Genomic DNA, 24,390 nt, shown 5'->3' on the forward strand with positions numbered 1-24,390 from the left:
AACTCTGCTTGGAAGAAGCCAGAAAGATATTCTGTTTGTTGTCAGTGGAGTTGAGTGCCAGAGATAAACAGCAACAGGTGACCTGGTCACACAACTTGTTGACAACCAGGCCCTCATGATCTAGATTCTGGAGATTGTGTCTTTTGAAACTAGCATCAGAGAAAGATTGCCTTTTTACCCCATTGTAAGGGACTGTCCCAAGATATTCTCACTACCCACACTGAAGCAAACCTTCAGGGCCTCAAGTCTACATATCTCAAATCAAAAAAGCCCCTCCAGACTCCTAGGACTATATGCCCATTGGAGACCTCAAAGTAATATGGGTCAAAGAAGTTTCTCCTCAGAAGCAGATGGCATCCTAGATGTGGACAGCTTTCCTACGATCACAGAACAAACTTCTCTCCTCTGTCATAATGGTAACTTTGTCCCCTTTCTTCTGTTTCCTGTGTTTCTTTTCTGTTAATGTTTGGTAAAATACTGTGATAATTAAGATTTCATGATCAATAGCTTCCACAGTGAACTTAACTGAATGTTGGATATGTCATGTTAAACCTAAATCCTTACATGATCCTAGAGATTCTCTGGTTCACCCTGTAACAAATTTTACTGATATTCCAACTGCAATATCTGGTCCTTTTTATAGGGTTAGGCTTTTAGTCTCATTAATTCAGATTTCTTATTTAACTCTAATAGTAAGCAAAACCTATATTGAGGATTTTGCTGTTAAATTACACCAGAAATTGGATAAGAAAATCAAAAGAAAGATAATTCGATTATTTGCAGACAATTTTATAACCATAATACCTTAATTGTAGGTAGCCTCCAACCATGCAATGGTTCAATAATGAAGCCTTAGACAAATATCACTATTGCTTCCCTTCTGGTGACCTAATGCACAAAGCATCACAGGGAATTGTCTGCTGTGCCCCTCTAAGATATGTTTTTATCTTTGCAGGATCTAATGATCAACCATACATGTGAGCAATTCCATCTATCAAGAAGAAGAAAGTAAAGAGCTAATGTGGATTAGAGATTCTGGTGGTACCACACCATAACAAACTGGAAACTGAATATCTTTTAATTTGGACTATATAATAAAGAGGATTTTGCAAGCAGGCATAAATCCCTCTAAATGGATGTCTTTTGGTAGATTGCTTGTTTCCTGTCTTGGCACAAATGTAAACGGGGTTATGATTAAAAATATGTCTCAAACATTAGCTACTATAGCTGATTTTACTACAAAGGCTATAGTTGCCCATAGGTGCTCAGCAAACTTCTTTAAATTCTCTTGCTAAAGTTGTTTTAGATGATGGGATTGCTTTGAAATATCTGTTTGCTAAACAGGGAGGAGTGTGTGTGATAGCTAACATCTTCTTTTGCACCTTTATAAATCCATATAGTATGGCAGAATCTCGGTGACAAGAAATCAAAAAACAAACCACTTGGTTAAAACAAGTAAATTTTTTTCCCTGACCCATTTTTTATATATTTGATTTGATTGGTTTTATTTGTGGGGGCTCTTATTAAGGAATATACTTCTGTTTTTAGTATTATCCTCCTGATACCCATTATAATAGTCTTCCTGGTGCATTGCATTCTCTCAAGAATCTTCAATACTCATCTGCATCATTTATATATAAAATGATCTCACTATAGTAAGAATGACTAAAACACAAAGAGAACATAAAGAAATATTCAACTGACCTGAGATTATGAATTGTGAATTCCCTGTTGACACCAAACCAGTTTTTTATGATGGTGAGAAAGAGTGGTGTCAATGCCTAATCTTTTGGTCAATCTCTTAAAACAGAGGCTGACTAAAGGGAGGAATTTTTTAATTTAAATGAAATTTGGTCTGAGGCTGACTCTGTACTCTGGATTCACACAGCAAACTGCAATTTCTTAACTAAGGGTACGCTCTTATAGCAAGTAGTTAAGTCTCAGCCAATGATAGCAGCTGAGCCTCAGCCAATCACAGGCTGCCAACTGATTAGACCATTCCTAAATAAGGCAGATACTGAGTTGTAACCAATGAAGCTGTTCTGTATTTCTATTCCTGTCTATAAATGCTGCCTGCTTACATTGTTGGGTGGAGCTCTTTGAACGTCTCCTGATTCTGAGTGCTACCCAATTAATGAATCTTTTGTTGATCAAATAAATTTTGTTAAATTCAATTTGTCTGAAGTGTTCCTTTTAACAAGGGCAAGGTGGGTCAGGATATGAAGATAAAAAAGTCTTCTATGACACATCAAATGGTATACTAAATTTTTCCCATAAGCCTTTAGGAGCTGGAAAAACTCTTCAATAATGGAGTATATGAATTAATATTTATGTAATTCATAACACGAAAATATATGAAAAGCAATTCTGACAGATTTCAAAGCATCGATTACAATGGAGACAGATGGTTAGAAAGGAAACAGTGAGAAGGTTTGTTGTGATGTCCAGGGAACAGGCTCAGAAATCCTGAATTTAAGCAGTGGCACTGGGTTTGGGGGAAAAAAATGTAATATTATACTCACTCACTTAAAATCATTTATTTAGAGTGAGTCTGGTATGGGCTATTCACCGGACTAGGCAATAATGGTAGAGTTTTGAACACAATACACATTATCTACTAGGGAATATTTTAAAGATAGAAATTTCATGTTCTAATAGATTATGTGTGTATGTGTTTAAGGGCAGGCGAAGTTAAAAAGAGAAAAAGGAAGTAATTCATGAAAAAATCAGATTTTTTAATATGTAGAATTTGTGGCAATGTACATATGAATAGAAAAATGAATTTTTAAAGGAAGATGAAACAGGTGACTTAAGCATGTTCTTAACGTGCCTGTGCGACACAAGTGAAGGGGCTGATCCAGGATGCAATGGTGAATGCCAGTCTTTAGCCCAAGAAAGTGAGTGGAAATCATTAAAATTTGGTAGTTAGTAGCTTAGAGATGATGTGACAAATTATAGGAATGGAAAACAATCACTTTGCTGAGAGGGAAAGTGTGTAAAAGGAGGAGAATTAAGGGCCATAAGCAACCCTCTGAGAATACCAGCACTGAGAGGGGGAGATGCCAGAGAAAATAAAGGATTAAAAATGGCCCAAATGGTAAGAAATAGCCAAGAAAGAATGTCATGACTACACCCTAGGAAGGATTTTGAGAAATATGAAGTATTCACTAGAGGCCAATGTTAAAATGAGGAATATTGCAACAAGGAAAAAAAATGAGATTGCTGTCCCAGGCAATAAGAAACAGTTGACTACTTTAGCAAGGGCAGGTTTAGAAAAAAGCTAAGAGGGGGAAACTCAATTTAATTTCTTAAGAAGTTGATGAACATTTAAGCAATTGGGAACAAAAAGAATAAAGAAACAAGATAACAGATGGGAGGATTAAGGGGGTGTTTTTTGTTTTGTTTTTGTTTTTTATTTTAATTTTTGATAAATTGGGCCTGTTTTTTAAGGTGAGACACCAGAGGAGATTGCAGCTATGGAGGAAAAAAATGTATAATTAACTAGTCAGTACCTCAAAGGAAAAACTGGAGAGAATAAGACCCAATGAGAAAATTATCACATGTAGAAAGAAGAAAAATCACTTTTTCTTTGACAAAAGGAAGCATTAGGCAAAGAACATTCTAGTGCAGTTCTAATCTAAAATACATAGAAATATTACTGGGTGAAAAACAAACTGTCTTTAAAAATGCTCATAGTCTGCTGACATCCTATTCTAGCTACACAATTAGATTACATTTATAACAATGGGCATAGGTTATAGCTATGCTGAGACATTAAGTATGCTCTTCTAGATCCAGAGATGAATTCCTTCATATTAGTGCATACAGAATAGAACACCATATAAGCAGAGATTTCATTAGCTGCTAACGAGAATTTATGTGCAAACTTCCCACATACTACTGTAGTGTATATGATAATATCAATACTAGTGGGAGTGTGAGGAAAGGCATAATATGTTGATGCCATCGTACATCATTCGGTGTGCTATAACAGAGCTTTAAAGCTGAGTCTGACACTCATGTATTTAATGAAAGTCTTTTAGTTTCAAGAAATTAAGGAAAACATTTCTTGAATATTGTTAATTGTACTCCTACAAGTGATTATATTGAAAAATGTTTAGATATGGCTATAAGAACAACAGTCTTGTAATGTTACAGAAACAAAACTAAATTCACACAATTTTGGAATGACTTTCTGACATTAATGTAGCATGCATGAATATTAAACACTATATTAATGGCTTCATTACATATCTATTGACCCTATTTTTTTACTAATTTTGTCTTTTCTTCCTTTTTTCTCTGTTTTATTTCACTGCACACATTTTGTTGCCTATGTTCATTTTTGGAATCAGTCAAGTACATAAATGAATACAATAACATGTCAATATCATAGTTTGGTATTCAATCCATCAATGTATGATAATTTATTTATTCAGTCTAACAAAAATAGAGATCTAGATTGTTTTCAACATTTAAATAATGCAGCTGAGAATATTTTGACCATGCATGGTGTGTACTCACTTTTGGTATATATAATTTCAATATCACTAGAAAGTGCTACATTGCTTTCAAAATTGATTGTACCACCTGCAGGTATCAGTATCCCTAATATTTCACATCCTTACCAACACTTGATATTGTATTACTTTTAATTTGTACCAAGTTGGTTCTGTAATAGTATCTTTCGGGAGTTTTGGTTTGCATGCCAGCAATGAAAATAAACAAAGAACTACTTGTACTGACATGGATCAATCTCAAGTATATAATGTTGATTGAGAAAGGCAAGGTACAAAAGAATAATTGTAGTATAATTTCATACATAGAGTGTCCAAAAACTGGCCAAAACTAAAACGTAACATTTAGGGATACAAAGGTAGCAAAATCATAAACAAATGGAAATAAGTGACTGCTGAAAATACCAGGACAGTCATAACCTCTGGGAAATGTAGAGATTTGAAATCAAGAAAGATGCACAAGTAGAATGCACCCTTCTGGCAATGTTTTAACTCTTGATCTGGGTGATTGCATACATGAGTGGGAGGGTGGATGGTGTTTTCCACAGACAGCAACACTATCCTCTACGTCTTCTTCCATTATGACTAACACTTCCAAAAAGAGAACGTGTATATGTGACTACTCAGAGAAATAGCATATCGTGAGAGCTAGGTCATAAGCAGGATACAGCTTCTATTTTGCTGTCTGAACACTTGTCCTTAGAACCCGCCTACCCTGGTGTGAGTATGTCCAAATTAACCTATGAAAAGAGATTGCATGATGAGGCCTGAGTGGAGAGGAACTGAAGCCTACAGCCAACAACCAGTATTAATCACCAGACTCATAAATGAATAAGCCTTCAAGCCTTCGCTTCAAGCCAGGCACAGTGGAACAGAGAGAAGCCACATCCTCATGCCTTGTCCAAATTCCTGGCTCATAGAATTCATAAGCACAATAAACAAATGTTTTATACTACTTGGTTTGGGGGTAGTTTGAATGTTGTGATAATAACTATGACAGGTGATCAGTTTATAATGATTTGTGAAATTGTACTTACAGGTTTATGCACTTTATGTAGTTTTCAAATATGTTATATATTTTTCACAACAAAATACTTTTCAAAAAATCTGGTTTTTAATTATCTATGACAAATAGGAAAAATGGCAGAAAAAAACCTTGATAATTAGAAATGCTAAAAAGTGACAGATGAGTTGAGAAAAACTAGAATTTAGAGCAACACAATTAAGAAATTGAAAATTTGGGAGACATACAGCTATACTTCATGTAGCGAAACAGACAAATAACAAAAATTCCTTAAAAAACAAAATATAAGGCATATTAAATGTAGAAAAAGATTAAGCACACACACACGCACATAGACACACTCACAAATTTCACTTAAACAACACTAAATGACTTTATTCATATACCACTTAAGAAGAAAGTAACAAATGGCTTATAGAGAGAAAAATAAAAGACAAAACAACACAAAAGAATACTATAATTTTAAAAAGTGAGTAAAAATTAAAATGGCATCAGGGTTTTTATCTATAAATTGCATAATAAAAGACAGTGGACAATAATATATGCATGTATTGGAACAACACGCTGTACCCTACAAAATACATATAAATAAAATTGAAAAATTTTTTTTAAATAAAAGAAAAATAAAAATCACACAAAACAAACAAACACAAGAAAGTAAGCCCATTTATAATAGTCTCCCCAAGATAAAATACCTAAGAATAAATCTAACCAAAGACATGAAAGATCTCTATGATGAGAACTACAAATCACTTCCAAAAGAAATTGAAGAAGACACTAAAAGATGGAAAGACATTCCTTGTTCATGGATTGGATGAATCAATGTAGTAAAAATTTCCATACTACCCAAAGCCATCTACAGGTTTAATATGATCCCCATCAAAATACCAATGATATTCTTCACAGAAATAGAAAAAGCAATCCTAACATTCATATGGAACAACAAAAGACCCCAAATAGCCAAAGCAATCCTGATCAAAAAACATCAAGCTGGAGGCATTATACTTCCTGACCTCAAACTATATTACAAATCTGCAGTAACAGAAACAGCATGGTACTGGCATAAAAACAGACATGTGGACAATGGAACAGAATAGAGAACTCGGAAATCAACCCACGTATACAGCCAACTGATCTTTGACAAAGGCACCAAGAACATAAATTGGGAAAAAACTACCTCTTCAATAAATGGTGCTGGGAAAACTGGATATCCATTTGTAGAAGACTGAAACTTGATCCGTACTTTTCGCCATATAACAAAATCAACTCAAAATGGATTAGAGACAAAATAGAAACTTTAAAATTCCTAGGAGAAAACATAGAGGAAATGCTCCAGGATTTAGGAATGGTCAATGACTTTATGAATAACACCACAAAAGCACAGGTAACAAAAGAAAAAATAAACAAATGGGAATATATTAAACTAAAAAGCTTCTGCACAGCAAAGGAAACAATCAATAGAGTGAAAAGACATCCTACAGAATAGGAGAAAATATTTGCAAAATATGCATCTGACGAGGGTTTAATATCCAGAATATACAAAGAGCTCAGACAGCTTTATAGCAAAAAATCAATCCAATTAAAAAATGGGCAAAGGAGCTGAAGAGACATTTCTCAAAGGAAGACATACAAATGGCCAACAGGTGTATGAAAAAGTGCTCAACGTCACTAATCACTAGGGAAATGCAAATCAAAACCACTTTGAGATATCACCTCACCCCATCAGACTGGCTATTATAAATAAGACAGAAAATAACAAATGCTGGTGAGGATGTGGAGAGAGAGGAACCCTCCTGCACTGTTCGTGGGACTATAAATTAGTGCAGCCATTAGGGAGAACAGTATGGAGTTTCCTTAAACAACTACAGATACAACTTCCATATGATCCAGCAATCCCATTCCTGGGGATGTATCCAGAGGATTGGAAACCATCAGGTGAAAGGGATAACTGCACTCCCATGTTTATTGCAGCTCTATTTACAGTAGCTAGCTAGGTGATGGAACCAACCTAAATGTCCATCGATGGATGACTGGATAAGGAAATTTCGGTATATATACACAATGGAATACTACACAGCCATAAAAAAGAATGAAATTCTACCATTTGCAACAATGTGGATGAACCTGGAGAAAATTATCCTAAGTGAAACAACCCAGGTACAGAAAGAGAAATACCACATATTCTCACTCGTAACTGGGAGCTGAACCCATAAGTAAACAAATGAACAATAAGGAGAGATAGAGCAAAAGAAAGAAACAACAATCACAGTAATACATTGAACTTTTAGAAAACTAGAGGTGGAAAAGTGAGGGGAGGGGGAGAGGGAGCGGGGCTTATGAGGAATTGGTCAATGGACGCAAAGAATGATTGCATATTGTAATGATGAATAAGCCAACTATACTGATCTAACAACCACACATTCTAAACAATTATTGAAAATCCATGTTGTACCCCACATGTATGTATAATAAAAAAAAAAAAAAGAAAAAAGAAAAGACAATGGGCAATGGAAAATGCCTGCAAATTTTTAAATGAATGTGATTTTTCTCTTTGAGTTGTATGCCTACCAAATTAAAATTTTAAAGTATGAATATATACTTAAATATTAGGTATCTTATCTGCTACACGCTTTTATCTGGAATGTTACTCGCAGACAAGCATAAACAAACCGGAAGAGTAAATCAGAAAGGAGGAAGAGTAAACACAAGCCATGAGGGTGATGAAAGAAGTTGAAAGATGATAGTTATCTACTAAGCCTCCAGACTAAACAGGCTAGCTAGAAGCAGTAGAAATAATTTCTTAATAGTATACATGAAGTGTTGGGTAAAATAAATACTGAGAATGCAGCATGAAATAATTATGAATATTTATGAAAAATAAACTATGAATAAATTGTTACACAAAATTAAATTATTTAACATAATATTAATCAAAAATTGCTTTGCTTTGTGGTGAACCATATGTGCATTGTCATAATATAGGAAAAGTAAACCTGGCACTAAAAGCCTTTCAAAATCATTCTTTCCTGTCATGATAGATCTTCTTCATGTATTTACTCACCAAATAAATTGTATGATAAGTAACTTTTGCATAGTAGATGTTTTTCCTTGCTTTTTTAAAAATAGTTGATTTTTATATAACAGTAAAAATTTAATATAACAATAGAGAATTGTTAAGCCATAAGTTGTAGGGAGGGATTTTGCACAAAGCTCATGAGAAATTCCTTCCCTGTTTACTTTGTAAAACAATATATACATGTCATGCTAGATTGCAACTTTTATTATGTCACCTGAATTCAAATTCTTCTAGGGCCCACAATGCCTATCACACCCATTAAAAACTCTTAGCCTGATGTTTAAGGCCTTTCTCATTAGACTATAGCCTTCTTTCAGATCCTTCGATTTAATAATTATGCAGTGTACATTTGCACTCAATAACTATTAGCTAAAAGAATGATTTAATAAATTAGTGAAGTACTGTATTTTGTAATAGTATGTCTAAGCCTACCACCTTTCAGTTTAAGCAATCATTGACATGTTATGGAGAAAGCACCTGCAAGTTAAAGTGCTTGTTTAACTTAAAAAAAAAAAAAAATCCATAAAAGTGAAATAAAATCACTCCCACCCTTACTCAGTAGGATACCACAAAGATTAATGAGATAACACAATAAAAGATGCTTTGAGATGTTTGTATGCATTGTGCTTTACAGAGGTACTTTATTGTAATCATTCTCTCATTCTCTGCATTTACCTTTAATGCCATATTTAAAGGATTTTGGACTAGAAGAGAGAGTAACTTTCCAGCATACAAAAGTTGTTTCAAAGTCATCTGTTCCAATCATCATTGTTAGATATTTTTTTTCTTAAGTTAATTAAAATTATCACCATACAATTTGTTTATACTGTGAATTGATGTAATGAATTAAGTTGGGTAATGTATCTCAAGTGTCTGGCTATTGGCAAGGCCCTATTTAATACTTGTTTTTGATAGTTATTGCTTGCAGTGGAAATACAGTAGAAATTGTTTTAGAAATTGTATCAATGCAATTTGTAAAATATCTGGAAAAAGAAGGCAGCTCAGGGAAATCAGTTAAAGTTGGAAAGCTGGCATTTAATAGACTACCCAGAATAGAATAAATAAATGAAGATCGCACTCTTGGTTGACAATTGCTGGTCTGCTTGTTTTTGAGTGACTTATTCTCCAATCATGTCAAATTTTAAAGTTGAAATTTCAAAAGCAGTCCTCAAAGATGGCCAGATTGAGGTAAAGTCATTTGAAAAGCAACTTATCACTAAGTGAAAATGATTATTGAGGCACTTTCTCTTCTGGAACACAGGAGGTATAATAACTTTTAGTGTAGTAATAAATTGGATCTGTTAATAGCCAATGTTAGGTAACATCAAGTCTTTAAAAAATCATGATGATAAACCTCTATGAACAGATCATAGATGCTTGGTATTCTGGACCCAGGTGAAATACAGGTACATTTTTTAAATCTATGGAGACCTAGGTGGTAGGCAGACTTCTAAAGTGGTTCCAAGTGCTCCATACCTCCTGATACTCATGTCCTTGTGTAATCAACACTTATGCCTGATGCCTTGAGTATGGGTGGGGTATATGACTTACTTTTCACCAAAAAAATACAACAAAGGAGAAGCATTACAAAAATTGTGATTTCTGAATTGCTAGCAGACTTTCTCTGTTACCTTCTTGGTTTACATGGTTGTTGAAGGAAACTGCCATGTGAGCGAGGCAAACATGGCAAGAAACTGAAGGGTCCTTTGACTAACAGCCAGTGAAGAACTGAGGTCCTCAGTCTAAGAACACTCAGGAATTGAAGGCTACTGACAACCACTAAACGAGCTTCAAGTTGGAGCCTTCTCTAGTCCAGACTTCAGATGAGACTGTGGACCCTGGTGGCTAACACCTTGATTGCAGCCTTGTAAAGGACTGTGATACAGAGGACTCACCTAAGCCATGCCCAGATGCCTGACCCACAACAATTATAAGATAGTAACTTAGTGGCTTTAAGCCATTAATTTCTGGTGTGGCTGACTTGTTATCAGCAATCCATAACTAATGTAAGCTTTGACATTAGTACGTTTACTTGTTTGGAACTGAGGGTTTTTTTATTTTTTTCTTCTTTTTCTGGTTTTTGTTTTTGTTTTTTTGAATGTGTGACAAGTAAGTAAACATTTTGAAGAACTTAGGTAAAAATTCAATGGAACCAAGCCAAGCCAGTATCCATGAGTTTTAATATTATTAAAATGTTTTTTCTAAAGAAAAAAAAAAAAAAGGATGTAATTTGCAATGTTAAAGGTCAAAACGTACCTAAATAGCAGTGGGCTTGAACAGGTGCTTTTAAAGTTTTCCAAGACACATATAACAGTGTTCACTGTTCACTTAAATTTTAAAAGAATTCTGAGAATTGAAATTCATTATGATAAAAAATAAACAGAAAAAATATTTAAAAGTACATTAAAATGTGCCTTGATTTCCTAAGTACATTTCTTATTGCTCTGAACAACTTCAAATAATAATATCTCTAGGAGGCAGATTTCCTTCTAGTGGATAGACACAATTTGAACTGGCTCTATAATGATCACTGTGCTACATTCCCTTGTGTTATCACAACATACATCCTATGTGAAATAGCATGTCTTCTTTCAGACCTACTTTTATGACTACTTACTTCCAATTTGCCTATTTAAACATATTTTAGGCCAAACAGAAAGTAAAGGGTAAATAAATCTGTATTTGACCCAACTTTCATCCGTGCTGAATAACATACTCAACTCAATATGTTTTGCTATTGTCTATTTTAACATTTAATATAAATGCTTTCTATCCTTCTGCCATAAATGAAATTCACTGACTTCTTTTCCCCCATTTATCTTATTGTAAAAGTAGATACTTTTAACATTCATGCAATGTCAGCCCCAACTTCTAGTCACACAATTACTTGCCCTCCACAGTTCTAATTAAATCGACCGTCAGCCTACTATTTCAGCAACATTCTCTCATGACCATATCCTAGATCATTTCACTGCTGCTAAATGGTTTACCTCAGATACTTTAATAACCTACCATCTAACATAAACTCTGAGATGCCTCAATCCTCCCCTCCCATCAAACTCATCACTGTTTTATTTTAATCTTCAGTCTCCTTTCCATTTTATTTAGCCCATAAACTACCATTAAATCTCATGTTTGTCCTATTTAATGTGATATATTGTATTCTTTCAAATTACCCACTCCCTTCCTTGAAAGAATTTTATATATCTTACATTTTCCAATCATTTTTGTAGAATGTGTGTATCCCTATCCCACGGTCAGGCTTGGCCATGTGAAATTGCTTGCTTTGGTCAATGGAATGTCAGTAAACATGACAAATGCCATGTTAGAGAAGATTCTTTTAAGAAGACAAGGGAACTAAAACAAAGCTAAATACAGTCAATGCTGACCTACAGATCTGTCAGCCAGGCATAAAGCTTGTTGCCATTAGCCACTGAGGTTTTAAAGCTCTTTGTTACCAAAAAAGAAGCTGATTCATGTACCCTCATGACTGAGTATCTCTCACTGTCCTCCTAATGCTTTTTCCCCTTGTTTTTTTCTGCTTCACATGCAAAAAAAATAAAAAATAAAAAATAAAAATGCCCATAAGAGCCACTACCGAATCCATAAGAAGGCCTCCATCCTAAAACGTGATTTTCTCAAGCTGAAATCAGCTCATGTTCTAAAGGGCTTCTCATAAAAATTACATAAATTTGTACTTTGTTGCCATTATACATTCTCGATTTGCAATTAGCTGACCTCTCAAAGCAATCTTTTTACTTGTCCGTGATCAGTAATTTCTATTATCCTCAATTGCTATTTTAGACCTCCTCTCCTCAAGTCTCCTACCCAGCCAACATACTGTTCTTTCTCAGCAGATTGCCTTGTGTCCATCTGCACATGCATGTTACTCATCGTTTGAGTGATTATTTACATCTGCATTCATTCTTTCCCTCTTTCTTGCCATCTTTGGATTTTATGCCACTTTTCCAGTTTAAGAGTAATACAACTACACATTTTATCTAGTTATTACCTCATTTTAACTCTTCTCAGATTTTGATAAAACAGTTATCTTCTACCTTTCTCTCCTGAGTTATAAATATTACATCTTCATTGTATTTCCATCCTGCAAAGCAAAAGAGCCCCTGGCACCAACAATGCGGTCCTCCTACCCAATCCGTTCCTCCTCTCACATTCAACATTTGGAGAGTGTGGTATGTACTTGTCTTTCTCTTCTCAATCACACCTAAACCCCTTCAGTCTGATTTTATTCTTACCCTTACATTGAAACTACCTGATAAACATGTCATTACCTCAAACTTCTAACCTTGTGTACAGATTTTCTTTTATTTTTCCTAATGCAGTTTTCTTCCTTTGGTTTCTTATGTGAGACTATCTCTTTTAACTTTCCTTCTTTGCTTTCTGTATGATGAATGAATTAATGAATTCTTAATACTACTCACATGAATATATCTCACGATTATTAACAAAGTTTAGTTAGAATGCTTTTCTTAGGAAGCACTGAAATTTTCAAAGCTGTTTATAATGCACTATTTCATTAAGGATATGTAATTTTGCTTTAATCCATTTGAGAAATTTTTCCCGAGAATGAAATGTCTGTAATGATTCTTCAAGGATAAGAAAAAGTTATGTGGGCACACAGAGAAATAAGGGCACTTCATGAAAACAAGAAAAGTATATTAGGTAATAGTGGAAAGTTCAACATATCTAGAGCACCTGGTAGAGATAGTAAGGGAAGTGGTATATTCTGAGATATGAAGGTGCTGGGTCACAATGAGATTTGGCCACTAAAGAGCTTACCAATCAAAATTTCAGGTGATGCTCTGTAGTACCTTGGAAGTCATTGTAAGGAATTTTTGAAGGGATCTATCATGATGAGCTTATTTTTTAGAAATGGCCCTTTATAGGTAACACATGCAGGACTGATTATAGAGAAAAGAGCTTGATAGCAGTGAGGGCACAGGCTCTTTGGTGTAATACTATGGAAAGATCCCCTGAAGAAGTAAAAAACAAAATAGCAAAACCTAATATATATATCTATATCTATCTATATCTATCTATATAACTATATCATATAGTTATATTTAACTATATCATATACATAACTATATATAGATATAACTATATATCTCTATATATAATATATATAACATATTAGGTAATATTACATATTATTTCATTTAGTTTGGGATATAGCTATCCCCAACTGAAGGAAATAATGTTGACTTTAGTTAAGTACCGTATCACTGCAGTATATAAAAAAAGGAATGACAACGAAGGTGAAATTTGAACACAATGAAAAGATTCACAAATATGCCCTATAAAAATGTCTAAAAACTTTTCTGAGAACATTCTAATGTATTTTTTTTCTAAGTGAGCCTCAATCTGAAACAAACCTAATTTCTGATTCCTGTACTGTACAATGCTGAGATTGGGTATACTTTCTTTTCTTATGCTAAATATTACTGAGAACAAGCTAAAATAATTTAGCTACTTGCTTTGTAAAATATATTCTCCTAGAAAACTAAGAAGCAACTAAAATTACTTACTTATAAAAACTTTTTATGTCTTTCTCAAGTCTTGCTATCTAATCCAAAGCTATTATGTCAATTCCAACCAGTTTCCTGACTTAGAAGACTCACCATATAATAACTACCCCCCCCCCCACACACACACCCAACTCTGGCTTTGAATTCTGTAAGGATCCTCTCCTGAATTTCCCCTTTTGAGCCACTACCAAATCTGTCAAGATGGTACTCTGCTTTACTCTAATAAGAGTAATAAACATAGATTTGCTTCATCAATACATTTCTCTGATGATCTTTTGGGGAGTTTATTATCAGTTAATGTACTGATGATGCCAAAGGAGCATTTAACAGTACTATTATTAGTCATTTATATTTAGTTGGTACCGGGAGACATTCACAAGATACATTATTTCAAACTGAAGTACACCTGGCATCATAGATTTTTCTGGGGGACATGGAAGCTAAATCATCAGAAAATATATTTATTTGAGAAAGATTTCCCTTCTCGGTCAGTGAGCTCTATGAAGGACAGCTCTGTCTATAGTTTCAGTTCAGTGTCTCATACTCTGACTGGGACATAGTAGGGACTGAATACAAAAGGTTTTCAAAATTGCATGGAAAGATCTGTATTATCTAATTCAATTAATTTTTTCCACAAACTTTTTGAAGTATCCATATGAATTTTTGAACAACGAAATGAACTGTTAAAGCTATCAACATCCTAGTGTGTGAATTTAACAAAGATTTCATTGGTGCTGTTCCGGTACATTTGGGGTTGGAAGATAATTGATTTCAGAATGATAATTATATGATATTTGTTTAGATGCTAATCAGTGACAAATTGCTCAGTGGTTACTGGGTTTTTATATTTTGGGGGGGGGAAATTTGATCTTGAAAAACTGGATTACATATGGATAATATATTTCACCTACTTTTGTTAAATGGATTGTACATTTTAAAAGTAAATTAGTCATTGTAAGTATGCTTTTATAAAATAAGCCTGTTATCACAGAGATAAGTAAACATTAACTGTCTCACAGTCCATCTACATAAGTACTTTTAGTATTAAAAAGAAGAAAAATATAATTTATCTTCAGGGATAACCATCTTTGCTTAGAAATTTCTTTGATGTAGAAAAAAAGTCATTGGCAGAGCCAAGACGAAGAGGAGAATATGAAGGAGGACTAAATTCCTTTGCTTTAATGATGTTTTCACAATAAAAAGGTAGAAAAGGAAAGGAAGAAAAAACAATCAAAAAGGTGTCATGAGAACAGACACTAATTGAGCAGGCAAAACAAGTGAATAATAACCAGTGAAGACTCGGACAAACTACTTTTAGAACAACAAATGCTATTATCCAGTCTTTAGTAGGCTCTATTTTTGGAATGATTGCTACCATTCGTAAAATGCTCAGTAAACTAGGAAGAGCCCAAATACCTCATGAAATTGTGTGTGTGGTTTTCTAAGTGGGCAGCTTTACATTCAAGTGTACGTAAATGAGAAGCATGGGTGGATACTTAGTTGATCCATGAAGTGAATTAATTGGGTGGAAGGAGAAATTTTGAGCAGCAGATGATTATGAGGGTGTAATCCATAAAGATATTTACCCTGATCTTGGGGCAGAGGTGGGTGTGTGTATATTATCATTGGATTTTTGCACACTGCAAAATGTGGATTGAAGTCAATACCATGGATAATTTAAGGGTAGAGTGACAATAGCTAATAGCTAAACTAATTTAAATTATAAACAAAATCCCCAAATGAAAATAACTACAGAAGTAACTCCACATATAAAACATGCTAAAAAGAAGTATTTCCATACATTTATTTGTGAGTAATATATGTATGCAATTTTTTTACATCTTATAAAAAGTCAAAATTAGAGAATTTTAATAAAGTGTAGTGCATATAGTATATTAGTTATTATGACATACTTATATTGTAAGATATAGTCTCTAATACTTCAATTTCATGTTTATCCATTAATAATTTGTTTTTTTGGAACATTTAGAATGTCTTGTAGGATGCAGATTTTATGGAAGAATTCAAAATGATGAATTATGCCTTGAAATCACCATGTTCAAACAGACTATTATCTTTATAAATTTTACCATCTTCAGACTTATGACTCCACTATTAAACGTGAAATTCAACACCATAAATAGAAACTTGCTGAATAACTTATGTGTTTAGGTTCTTCAGAAATATATTTTATTGACATCAACCTATTTGTAAATCTATATGTTCAGTCTATTTTCACAGCCAGTAGGCTATATATCACCTAATTTCCTGCAAAAACTGAAGCAATAATACAAAAGTCAGAAGATAAACATGTTGATTTCCTTTTAGAGAATGACATAGAAAATGAGAGATACAGGGGGAGAGAGAACAGAAAAAAGAGAGTAAAAGAAAGGTCTGAGTATTGAAGACAATGTGACAGGGATAGACACATTTTGTATGTAATTACAGCAGTTTCCATTAGAAATTATTAAAATAATACCTCTCAGGTTCTCTTTGAAATAGCTTGAAATTTATGTATTTATACATGGCATCCATATGTAGGCCTCTGAATGGATTACTCAGATTTCTGAAATAGCCAGAAATAATTCTTTTTCCATTTTAAGGCCATCTATTTTATCTATGTTTTGGACAAAGGGAGAAAAAACACTTTTCGAAGCATGGTATCTTGAATTCAAAATCAAATAACCCTGGATTTAGTCACAAGAACAGCATTGCTCTTTTAGTACGTCTCTTTTAACATTCTTCCTCTGGAAGTATAAGCTACTCTCTGCTAGAGTACTGCATGACCTGATTCTTTAAATAGAATGCATCCTCAGGATCACCGGGGAGTCCCATCAGATGTTCCTAAGAACAAGATCCCTTGATGACAGATTTTCTGAACATAACCCTCCTCTGAATTCACAGTGGGCTGAAAGCAAGATACAGGTCAGAAGGGTCATTGGTTACAAAAACATTTGATGGATATTACATGTGTTTTTAACTTAAATTTAAGTCCAAAGAGACTTACTTTAAAAAAAACACACTTTGTCCTGAGTGGTGGAGAGTGTGACTTCCAAAATTTTGAAAAGTGAAAAAAATCCTTATTTGCTCTTCATCTGCTAAAAGGAAGAAAAAGTACAATTAATAATATTAAGACAAGAATTAGACTATTAAAAATTATTATTATAATTTATTTTCACAGGATAATACTGAAACAAAGAATTTAATGGCAATAAAAACAGATCTGAATTAATAAGTGGCAAGATTATCTGTAGTTATTTTAGCTGGGGATAAAATAAAGACTATAAGTTTTCATGATTCAGTAATAGAATTAGATGCTTAGCTGGGGAAAAATAGCCATTTTGTTTATTATAAGTAAATGCATTCTCAGAAACTACTAGCATAGTTCCCCTTGCCCCCAGGTTCAGAAATTAAATTAATTGATCCATGAATATCCTCTTGTTTGAGAAGGCAAAGGTTTCTATCTTGGTGAAAGTCTTATGACTGTTCCTTAGACTATCATAGTGTAACACAATGAAAAGAATTATGATCACTTTTAACTTGGGCTCCATTCATCAAATGATAACCCAGGGGTGAAAGGTCCTATATCCCATTTCCAATCTTTCTCACTCCATCTATTGAGCTAATGCATTCTTCTCTTTAAAATGTCTCAAAAGATGTAAGATGCCTTTGTGCTTATAGTATTTCACAATTTTATTTTAAAGAATCAAAAGAAATTTGCTCTGAGCAGTTTCTTAAATTTGGCTTGAGGCCTCTGATTGAGGGAAAAGCAATCTTCTTCCAACTCTCTTCTACTAGAGAGATATTCCCTTGCAATCTGTGCCTTTTGGCCCAGTACAAATCAATGAACTCAAGACTCAATATAACATGTCTTAAAAATCCATTTAGAAAACAATTGCTCTATTCAAAGTTCATGTCCTTCCTTCATCAAAAATTGCTGGAAATGTAATTTTGCAGCAAGCATTTCATTTCTTGTCTTGAAATAGGCCGAGGTAAATGTAAAGTAAATGATTAGATAAGTGCAATATCTTGGGTTGATGCCACGATGCGATATTCAGTGGTGTGGCCAGCACTGATGGATGTTTTGTATAGTTACTCAGCTGTATAATGGGATAAATTCCCATGACTCTATTTAAAATGCCATGTGATTCCTCTCAATTAATATTACCGAAAGTACTTTGGCACAAACACAAAAATCATGAGAGATTAGTGCACTGAGCATGCAAATGCAGTAGTCTTTGCTCTGTGCAGAGATACTCCTGTATACAATAAACTGTATCTATGTACAATTTATTTATTGAGCTGCAGTGCACAAGATAAATAACAGTACAAAGATTACTCCTCCTTCAAAAATCACTTTAATGATGTCATAAATAGAAAGCCTGTGCTCAGTAATCATCTATAGTACAGTTGAGGATTAAACCCTGAAGAAGAAAGCGCATGCACACACACATGCACTAAGTCCACAGAAACACGTTGTTTATGAAAGTGTTTTTATTTTAATGGTAAGGAAACATATTTCTCTTAGGTATTCCCTGCACAAGGTGCACATCATTCTATTTAAAAGAGGGGAAAGGAAAGAGATGTCTTTATTTAAGAAGGAATTAAAAAATCAAATTATAGAGAGTGCCTTTAGAATATACTTTTTGGAAATACAGAGGCTAAATTGTCTGCTGCATTGGTATCCAGACTGCATAACACAGGAATGGATCAAGTAATATAATGATAAATTCCTCTTTTCAAGTGGCACTCCCTGTGACAGATGTTCTTCAGTGCTTATGCTTCTCTTTTATATAGAAACCCATGATTATTGGGGACATAAGCCAGTCACTGTTATGTGTTTCAGTGATCAAATTGTAAGTTTTCACAATTATATTTTTTTAAATTAAAATATCTAATGTTTTCTAAGAAATCCAATACTTAAAGAATTGTCAATGCACCACTATTTTATTGTTTATTGTCCTCAGTTCCCACACAAAATAGTGATTTAGAAAGATTTGTTGTCTCTCCTCTTGAAGTAATATGTGATCACTATTTGCAAAAGTTAAAATGATTTTCATGATTGAATTCTTTTTGTTAATGTGCTCATATTAAACAAAATCATGTACTAGTGCTTTTTTTCGCAGCACATGTACTAAAATTGAAATGATAGAGAAGATTAGCATGGCCCCTTCACAAAGATTACACAGACATCCGTGGCATGTCCATTAGAAAAAAATCCTATAGTACTTCTTGTCCCATATTATGAAAAAAATCTCGATGCACTTTTGGAGGAGTATGCTTATAACCATAACTTACCAATATAGAGATATATTTTAAAATTTTGAGACTTTGTAATTGAGTCATTTTTTATTAACAGCAAAAATTTTCTCTTTAAGACATCTTTTAGATATTATTTTGTGTTGCTAAAATTCTATAATCACAGAATATTATGTTTTGGTGTGTTTTCCTTTTTCTCTCTGAAACTTTACATTCTTATTTCTGGTGTTACAAAATTGCGTGATAATGATGTGTTTTGGTTTGGACCACGTTAAGTCATTGGGCTGGCACTTAGAGAATGACCTTTCAATAGGGAGACGTGCTTTTTCCTTCTATGTAAAATAATGAATTATTTCTTTGTTATTTAACCCCTCTCCATCTTCTCTGATCAATGATATTCTGGAACTTCTATTAGAAAGATATTTATATGTGGATCTTCACTATTTCTATCTCTTTGCCTATTTTTAACTGATTTGTAAAATTCCTCTACTTTATTCTTCAAACTTTGTACTAGATTTTTTTTCAATAGCCTCCAAGTCTATTGTTTTGAATGCAATGAATACCTTCTTTTTTCTTTTTGAAGCCATAAATTATGCATTTTTTGAATTTTTTTGTTTTTTGTCTCTTCCCTGCATTATCTCAGTTTCTTCTGATTTTTCTAATTTGTTTTTGTTGTTGTTGTTGCTGTTGTTGTTTTTCTTGTATGAGGCTTCACTTATTGTGGCAGTCAGACAATTTCAGTGCTAAAGAACTCTCACAGGACCCCAAATTATAATGCTTAGGATCTCCAGTTTACTGAAGACAAAGAATTCAAAATGGTAACAACACTGAAGCAAGAAAATGCATCTCATTCAAAGACTGCCTCACAGCACAGATGAGGAAAGGCCAGGATCTAGCTCTGATTTTACTCTATTTGCAGGACTGAAGTGTTCTGACAGAACCTACATTTGGTTAACTCAACTTTTGCAACATTTTGTTTTTGTACAGTCATAACTATTAAATGATTAAAATTTAATCTCTATTAAACTTTCTTTCTTTTTTTTCTTTTGTTTTTGTATAATTGTGTTAAATACATGGTGTGCATGACACTCTAAGTATTGATTTGTGCCATAACTTAATCATGAATGCAGGTATTGCCTCTTATCCAGAAATTTGTCTTAACCTTCTTTTCTTTTAGAATGGGATAAATATAGTCGATATGAAAATAACCAGAGAGTGGTGCCTGTGTGGCTTTTATTCTACCTAAAGATGATAAATTAATATGGCTACACTAGATTTTCCAAAGGTATATGTTAAAAATCAAACTAGTTTGATTCAATTTGAAAACAACTATAATAAGCAACTGAAACGTTTTAATTTACTTAATTTAAGAAATTATTTTGGTACCATTTACTTCATAATACTCTTTTGACTTAATTTTTAAAATCAAATATTTGATATTGCTTACCTTGGATAGCATGTGGGTATAATCTAAGTTTGTATAGAGAAGGTTGCATATTAATACACATACTAATTCTGCTATACTAATCAATGGGTTACTTAATTTTTTTGCAACTTATCTTTTGCCAATAGACATTTTATTTCCAAAGAATACTTAATATCTGTCTTTGTTTTGCTTTGTTTTGTTTTGTTTTTACTTTCCTTTAATAAAAGGGTAGGGTGATATTTCAGAACATTAACCAATACAATGTTTAACTTTCCAGAGGAGTTCATGCATCTTTAGTTTTTAATTTATGTTAGAACAATAAGATAAATTAGTATAAATTAAGCTTAATCCAATCTATTCCCCATCTTTAATGGTGTACACTATTGTGGCACAATATGTTTATTTTTATTTCATCCATTTTATTCAGTTATGTGGGACAAGAGAAAGAGCATACTTGTATCACAGCATGTTTACGATCTAAAAGGAACTTTTCATCTTAGCAAGCTGTGGGGACTGATAAATTCTTGAGCTAGTCACCCATAAACAACTGTGCAATGACAAGTTTTCTCTCAGTGAAATATTCTCTCGTATTCTGCACATAAACTAGTACACTATAGATAGAACTGAGAAAAAGCGAGCTCAGTCTGAGACCACCTGGTCTCATGGTAAGAATTTGAGCAGATCCCTGCTGTGGATTGAATGCCCCCCAAAACTCATTGAAACAACCCCCACTGTGACAGTGTTAAGAGGACTGAAAATCCTATTATGGAAACTGAAAAGTGGGGCCATTAAGAGGTAATTAGATTGTGAAGACCATGCTCTTGTGAAGGGACTGATCCATTCATTCAGTAATGGGTGGGTTCTGATGGCATTAAAAGAGGAAGTGAGGAGGTCCTCTCTTGCTCAAGCCATTCTCTGTAAGACACCCAGGTCACTGTAGAGCCACTGCCAAGAAAAAGGCCCTCACCAGATGTGTCCCCTAGAATTTGGACTTCCCAGCCTCTGAAACTGTAAGCAATAAATATTGTGTTTTTTTGTTTTTTTTATACAAATCACCCAGTTCCAGGTATTCAGTTATAAGCAAGAGAAACTGACTAATGCAGTACTCTAAGAATAATATCATTGAATTTTTATCTTACCAGCACACACATACATTGACAGATGATTCACTGGCCTGTCATATAAACTAGATGTTAAACCATATTCTTATTCTTCTTATGAGGAACCTAGGGCCCAGTAAATTCCCTGTGTTACCATACACATTTCTAAGAAACGTGTCTATTGTTTCCTATAAAACTCGGCCTAGGGTATAGGCAGAAGATCATAGTATTCCACGCAATTTTACTACCCACCAAGGAAGTAATTGTAGAGGAAAATTTGTGGGGCAATTGAGATTGAAGTCTCTAAGTTTAAGAGGTTTTGCCACCGTATACTCCATCAGGAAGACATTGCTGACCCTATTGATTGGTCTATTAAAAACTTTAAGATGCTTACTGGGAATGGAGGGATGTCCTACAAAATGCAGTTATGCTCTGAGCCAACAGCCGATAGATGGTTTTCTTTCTCCTGTAACTGGAAAGCATGAGTCCAGGAACCAAAGGCAAAACTGGAAGTGGCTTTCTAACTACTGATTTTTAAAAGCCCAATCACAAAATGCTGCTTCCCATCTCTAGAGAATTAAATGCCACTGATTAAAAAAATCTTAATTTTCAAATAATATTTCCACTAAGATAGCCAATGTTTTTACCAAAGTTCATGCTGATACTACCACCTGATTCTTCATGCTGCTTAACCAACAGGGAAGTCCAATGTATTCCTGTACTCTTTCACATGAGTAACTAACTTTAGTTGTTTCAGAGCATATCTTTATTTGCCCTTCCTGATTTTCACCATTTCTACTCTTCATTCTTTCATGGGATACTAACTTGTAAAAATCATATCAGCAATCTCTGCTTTCTAGTTGGTTTCAGCCAATGAAGGAATTTTGGCAAAAGATCTGAAGGACAGAGGAAATTGAAGTTGGGATATTTGTGCTCCAGGACTCTCCCTTTGAGGTTTCCTCATGCTAATTATTCACCTGTACTGAAAGGCACTGCTTGCCTAAAGAAAGGTGATCTTATAGATCCTTTTCAGTTTTATATTCACTCCACTCCTTGGTTTTTTTAGGCATGAGGTACGTAAAAGCTCAGTTGCTACACAACCACTGGTTAATGCACTATCCACTATACTTTCGCAACATCCAAGCCTTTGTAAACAGTCAGCTTTGTTAATTGTGTTAGTCCATTTCTGTTGCTTGTAACAACATACTTGGAATAGAGTAATTTATAAGAAAATGAAATTTATTGCTTTACAGTTTCAGAGGCTGGGAAGTCCAAAGTCCAGGGAACACATCTAATGAGGGTATTCTTTGGTGGTGGCTTTATAGCAGTGCAGGGGTCTCACATGGCAGAAAATGGCAGAGCAAAGAGAAGGACTCTCAAATACTCTCCTTTGAAAGCCCTCAGAACCATGCCCCTGACCACCATTTTTAATCTGTTCATTACAGCATGATCCTGTAGTTCAATCACCTCTTCATGGCCCCATCTTTCAATTACCATAATAGGATTTCCTACCTTCTTTACATTGTCACAGTGCAGACTAAATTTGGGGGGAATATCAATCTATAGCATTCTGCCCCTAGCCCCCCAAAACTCATCTCCTTTTCACATACATACGTGTTCATTTTATTCCAATAGCCCTAAAGTCTTAAATTGTTTCAACTCAAACGTCTGAGGTCTCAAAGTCCCACTGTGAAATCAAAAAAAATTATCTACTTCCATTATACAATGGTGGGACAAGCACAGGATATTATTCTCATTCAAAAATGGAGAAATAGGTCAGAAGAAAGGAGTAAAAGGTCTCAAACAAGTCCAAATCCCAGTAGGGCAGGCATCAAATCCTAAAGCTATACCTTGACTCCATGTCTGATGTCCTCTGAACACTGATGTGGGGATTGGATCCGCAGTCCTCAGCAGCTCCTCTTCTATGGTATTTCTGTCTGAGGCCATGCTTCTGATCTGCAAGGCTGGTGTTGCATGCTGTTAGCTATACAGTTCAGGGTCTTCCTGGCAGTTCTGTTCCCATGGCCCACTAGGCATGGCCTTGGTGGGGTTTTCTGCTGCAGCTCTGACCCACATTTCCACTCAGTATTGCTCTAGTGAAGGCTGTCTGCAACAAATCTACCCCATGACAGATCTTTTCCTGGCGGCCCAGGCTTTTTAATACATCCTTTGAAATCAAGACAGAGGTTCCCCAGCCTCTAGAACTCTGGAATTTTGTGAGCCTACAGACTTAACACCACATGGATAACACCAAGGCTTCCAGTTTCTGTTTTCCAAATATGTGGGTCCAGCCACACCTGGGGCCAATTTAGCCACAGATGGAGCTGCCAGAGCAGCTGGGGTACTGGTTCTGGAATCAGCTTCCTGAAGAAGTTATGGGTAGGGAGCCTGTGAAGGGCCCCTTGGGCCTGTTCCCTGTGACCATTCTGTCTCCCTAGG

The 24,390-nt window shown here is 34.4% G+C and overlaps 1 non-coding gene and 1 pseudogene across 1 annotated transcript; one reads left to right on the forward strand and one right to left on the reverse strand.

The window, feature by feature from the left end:
• The window catches only part of LOC134372721 (very-long-chain enoyl-CoA reductase-like), a 70,242-nt pseudogene that overhangs the window by 27,700 nt on the left and 18,152 nt on the right, over positions 1-24,390 (reverse strand).
• Positions 19,277-19,381, forward strand: LOC134374206 (U6 spliceosomal RNA). Its single transcript, XR_010023079.1, has one exon. It is a non-coding gene; the product is annotated as a U6 spliceosomal RNA (small nuclear RNA).

This window comes from Cynocephalus volans, chromosome 3 (genome assembly GCF_027409185.1).
Source record: "Cynocephalus volans isolate mCynVol1 chromosome 3, mCynVol1.pri, whole genome shotgun sequence".
NCBI lineage: Eukaryota > Metazoa > Chordata > Mammalia > Dermoptera > Cynocephalidae > Cynocephalus > Cynocephalus volans.